Source organism: Chanodichthys erythropterus, chromosome 8 (genome assembly GCF_024489055.1).
Source record: "Chanodichthys erythropterus isolate Z2021 chromosome 8, ASM2448905v1, whole genome shotgun sequence".
Taxonomy (NCBI): domain Eukaryota; kingdom Metazoa; phylum Chordata; class Actinopteri; order Cypriniformes; family Xenocyprididae; genus Chanodichthys; species Chanodichthys erythropterus.
In genome coordinates this window covers 29,169,361-29,175,095 of record NC_090228.1, presented here as the reverse complement: position 1 = coordinate 29,175,095, position 5,735 = coordinate 29,169,361, and positions in this window count along the sequence as shown.

Sequence of the window (5,735 nt, the reverse complement as noted above, 5' to 3'; positions counted from 1 at the left end):
CTCCAGCTGTATAAAGTCCCCAAGGTATAGTCCAAGATTATCCCAGACCAGAGCGTGCCCATATGAAATGGCTCCAAAGTCCAATATACAAAGGTCTCTTTCAGAGATCACCTTGGACAATTACACTGAGCTAGGTTAACCAAAACCAAGCCACCAGCGATTATGAAGGGAGTGTTCTTTGATTGCTTTCTTTGTATAATTTATAACTTTGCATGTCTCTTGTATTTGACCAATATCAGTCCACAGGAGTTGTCAGCCCTTCTTTTTCAGCATTTCACACCACATCACACGTTTTCCATATGTTACAATATAATGGAGAAAACTGTAGGTTATAACATGTTTGACATTTTCCCACAGGTCGTAATAGGTTTTAAAGGTGCCCTAGAATCAAAAATTGAATTTACCTTGGCATAGTTGAATAACAAGAGTTCAGTACATGGAAATGACATACAGTGAGTTTCAAACTCCATTGTTTCCTCCTTCTTATATAAATCTCATTTGTTTAAACGACCTCTGAAGAACAGGCGAATCTCAACATAACACCAACTGTTACGTAACAGTCGGGATCATTAATATGTACGCCCCCAATATTTGCATATGCCAGCTCATGTTCAAAGCATTAGACAAGGGCAGCCAGTATTAACGTCTCGATGTGCACAGCTGAATCATCAGACTAGGTAAGCAAGCAAGGACAATAGCGAAAAATGGCAGATGGAGCAATAATAACTGACATGATCCATGATATCATGATATTTTTAGTGATATTTGTAAATTGTCTTTCTAAATGTTTCGTTAGCATGTTGCTAATGTACTGTTAAATGTGGTTAAAGTTACCATCGTTTCTTACTGTATTCACGGAGACAAGAGCCGTCGCTATTTTCATTTTTAAACACTTGCAGTCTGTATAATTCATAAACACAACTTCATTCTTTATAAATCTCTCCAACAGTGTGTAATGTTAGCTTTAGCCACGGAGCGCTATCAAACTCATTCAGAATCAAATGTAAACATCCAAATAAACATGAACTTGCGCGATTAGACATGCTGCATGACGAACACTTTGTAAAGATCCATTTGAGGGTTATATTAGCTGTGTGAACTTTGTTTATGCACTGTATATAGAGTTGAGAGCTCAGGAGGGTGGGAGCGTGAGGATTTAAAGGGGCCGCAGCCTAAATCGGCTCATATTTAATGATGCCCCAAAATAGGCAGTTAAAAAAATTAATTAAAAAAAAATCTATGGGGTATTTTGAGCTGAAACTTCACAGACACATTCAGGGGACACCTTAGACTTATATTACATCTTTTAAAAAGACGCTCTAGGGCACCTTTAACATGTTTGATCATGTTACCCCATCACAAATACTGTGCATTTTCAGCTTCACTGCAGTATTTTCTGCGCGTACAATAAACTACCAACAAACACAACATTTTTGCAAGATTGATAAATGATATAAATGCATATGGAGCCTGTTTAATATATACAATATTTACACCACAATTTTGAGTACAAGTACAAAATACTGACCAGCATGTTTTGAAAAACTCTTCACAATTATAGATCGCAACATCCACATCACAAGCAGTCATTCAACGGCACTAATGTTACTGTAAAAGGCTGGTTCACCCCAAAATGACAGAAAAGTTCATATTTATTTTAATATACAACACACTACACTTGGAAAGTGCCATACAATTTGCCTGGAAAAATCCAGCCTCACCACTGTACCAGCGGATGTAGAATATATATCAGTCTGGCCTCTCCAGGCAACCATACAGTAACCAAAGAAGCTAATAACACGATAAAAAGCATTCAGTAATCAACGTGTAGTTGCTGTACCTTTTCTGGTTCATATCTAAATATAATTATACAAACTATACTGGGCGTTTGTGATGTTCTTAATAATGAATAAAGTCAAGTATCTTGATCTTCATATTACAGAGGATTACAAAGAACTTTTGAATATTTCAAACTCATGAAGAATTTGTAGTTAAAAATTAAGTTGCAGAAAGATCTACTATTACTATTGACTAAATCTGAATCCTTGTCATGATGAATATATCCATCTTATTCCATCTCAGTTTCTATGACACAATATCAGATCAATAAATAAAGTTAAATGTTTTGTGTGTTACTGTATATTAAAATGGCCGTGACTGTAAAGGATTACACTGATGATGGGTTTAAAACAATAGATTTTGACTGAGTGGAAAACTTAAATGAGTTAAAATCATCACTTAAATGGTGCTGAAATGTGACTAAACATCTCTTAAGATCTCAGATTCACAAACAGGTACTCGTTTATTGGAAATTGATTAATAAACATAATGTTATTCCTCATAATATCCCTCTGTGGAGTAACAGATACATACTGAAAATAACCAATCTGTCTTCTGTAAGGAACATACGGTCTTTGATCTTATTGATTTCAGCAGTAATGCTCTTTAATATGAGCAATTTTGTTTATAATAAAAGAGAAATATAGTTCAATGATTAAAGCCTTACAAGTTCAATTTCTGTAATTGGCAAAAATATGACAGCATATGTGGTGCGATGGAAAGGTGGAGAGAAAAATGATGAAGATAAGCAGCAAAAAAGTTCACATTGACAAAAAATCTGTAATAAATGCAGCAAGTACGCCACCTAGAGGCTTCATCCAACAGTACATGATAACTCAGATTAACAGGTTTGATCTTCTCTGAGAGGACTGAGACGGTTCTGACAATTAAAACCAATTTTAATTACTTAAAATATTCCTCATAAAACACACACAGCATTCACTGATGAACAGACATTTACCTATTAATTACCCACACATGATAATATTTATTGATAATATGTTTTTTAAAGCAGCAGTCTGTAGTTTTTCCTCTTTGTCGCCATCTCTGTTCTAAACCTGTAATTGCAGTTCTGATCATCTTTACGTGGGTTGTGCCTCGGCGCGGATGAATCTAATGTTTTGAGGAGGATGTGTGTCTGTCAGTGGAAACTCTCCTGCGGATTCACAGATTCCACTCTTTGAAGAATGACCAACATAAAAATTTTCACCGGAAAATGTCATCAGAACAAGTAACATCCCAGGTGAAAAAAAAACAAAACACTTACTTAAAGTGCTATATTTTCTAATTTTGTACTTAATATACTAAAAACACTTCTTTAGTACTTCTTAAGATCATCTTAAGATCATCTAAGGGTACTCAACTGTGCTATTTTGAGACAGCATGAAATATGAACTAAAATGTGGTTTTAATATACTATCTCTGTATTAAAAGTATATTTAGATACCGCTTTAACAAATGAATGTTCCTTAGAACTGGTTCTCTTTGAAACACAAATCTTGTGTAGCGATATCAGATGCATATTTAAACTGGAATATAGTCAGATTCATGTGTTTCTTCACCATCATGCACCGTTCTCTTGCAGGACACAAGCTTTGTTGTGTTCGGTGTATTAGAGAGAAATATCCTGATCCTCAAGGCTAATACACAGGATTCATATCAAATAGGCTGCAGCACTTTTGACCTCAGTATTAATAAATAATAATGTTGCACTATTCAAATATTAAAATTTGAATTTCTGCTTTAAAAATTCAATGCACTACCTCATTTTACATAGTAACGCAATTTGTCTGTAAACAAGTTATTAGATTACTAATAGTGTTTTTTTTTTTTTTGTATTTAGTATTCTCTTTCTGTTACAGGATGACAACTATAGTGTCTATTGTATACTTGTTTATATGTTTCAAGAGGCTACAATAAATAAAGTTCCTTATCAAGTCTTTTTATTAAACTGACTAAATCAGACCGATACAAACTGCACTTCAAAATAGGCTGATTTTCTTGTACTGTTTGTAATAGTAACATCTTTAGTAAACACTGTTCAGACTACACCAATATATCACACTGTTGGCGAGATCCACACGTCTACAGCATGTTCAGACATTACTAACAAACTACACTGACATCTGTACTAATATATTTTAATCCAGTAGAGGAGTATAACAGCAAATCACCGAGGATATAAGCTAGAGAGACAGGAAAAACACAAAGTGAGGGAAAAAAACACATTTGTATAACCAAAAACACAATGATTTTACATAATATAACATTATAAATTATTTATATAAAATATATAAATTATTAGTTCTGGCTTTGACCCCTACAGAACTTGTGTTGCTCCTTATTTACTCTTGTTCACAAAAATCATTTCTTGCACTTCTGCTTTGAGGGAAATGGCATGCTGTGAATCCGTGACCGTCCAACATCTGCTGGATACAGATCATTTTCCATGTAAAGATTGCACTGCTTGTCTTCATTATATAAAAGTAATTTTTTTACACAGCCAATTTTTGTCAAAAACTACAAAATTAAACAATTGATCACATGCAGATCTACACATGTGATATACATGATTATGCGTCCCTTACTGTACATTGGAAAAACAAAACATGCATTGCACACTAGAATTATAGAGTTTACTTCATGGACCTTCAGTTTGCGTTTCATTAGTCACATGTTACTCTGTTTCCCGCCACTCGTCTGTCTCCCTGGATGCCCTCATTATTAGTTCAAATGTATCAGCTGTGCTCCATTAATCATTAATTCTCATTCCGATCACTGTTTGTGATAAGTGTGTTTGCTATTGCCTGTTTGGATTTATTATTAAACTTTGTCGCGTTGAACTTTATTCATCTGCCTTTGCCAGTTTCCCTGCCAGCACCGTGACAAGAACATATGAGTGCCATTAGTGTCACAGACACGCCAGGCTCCACCTCACCACAGTACCCACGCACCCAATCACCAGCTTATTAATCACCGCCACCTGCACCTCATTCACTCTGCAATCACCAGCACTACAAAGCCACCACTCTCACACACACTCACTGTCCGGTCTCGTTTGCACTACGCCATGTATATGCTTACCTTAAGGACTCCCCTTCAACATACTTACCTGCTCCAGCGATCTCCTTCATCTCCTTCGTCTCCTGGTCCCTTCGTGTGCTTACCCATCTGTGTGTGTGAGTGTCTCCAACGTCTCCCTCCATCTCAGCTCAACTCCTGGATCCACAAACCACACAAGGACAGTATTACTTTATATTCATCTCTCAAGAACCTGATAACAGCCATTACCACTCTGTGTTCCACATATTGTTCCAATAAACTCACCTGGATTGCTTTTATCTCTGCCTCCGTGTCTATATCATAACAGAAGACCGGACCATAACAACTAACGGCATGATGACAAACGATCCATTCCAGGAACTCGTGGACGTGCTGCGTCGAGCACTCACACCACAGCCCTCAACATCGTCATCCCACAACACGGCTGTCTCCGCACCCACCAGCACCACTCCTTCACCTGCATTCACCGCCAGTCCCATGGCCAAACCGGCGCCCTACTCTGGATCGGCGGAGGAATGCAGCGGATTTCTTCTCCAATGTGAGCTGGTCCTGGAGATGCAGCCGCACCTCTACACCACAGACACGGCTAAAATAGCGTTCATTATTTCACAACTGCAAGGGAAGGCTCTGCAATGGGCAGATTCGTTGTGGACCCAGAAAGGCCCAGTCGTCCAATCCTATTCGGCGTTCGTCTCCCACTTCCGGGAAGTATTCGGGAAACCTCTGACTGATTCCTCGACTGGTGAGAAACTTTATAATCTAAAGCAAAGAAACCTATCTGTTAACGAATATGCCTTGCAGTTTCGAACGCTAGCCGCCACCAGCGGATGGAA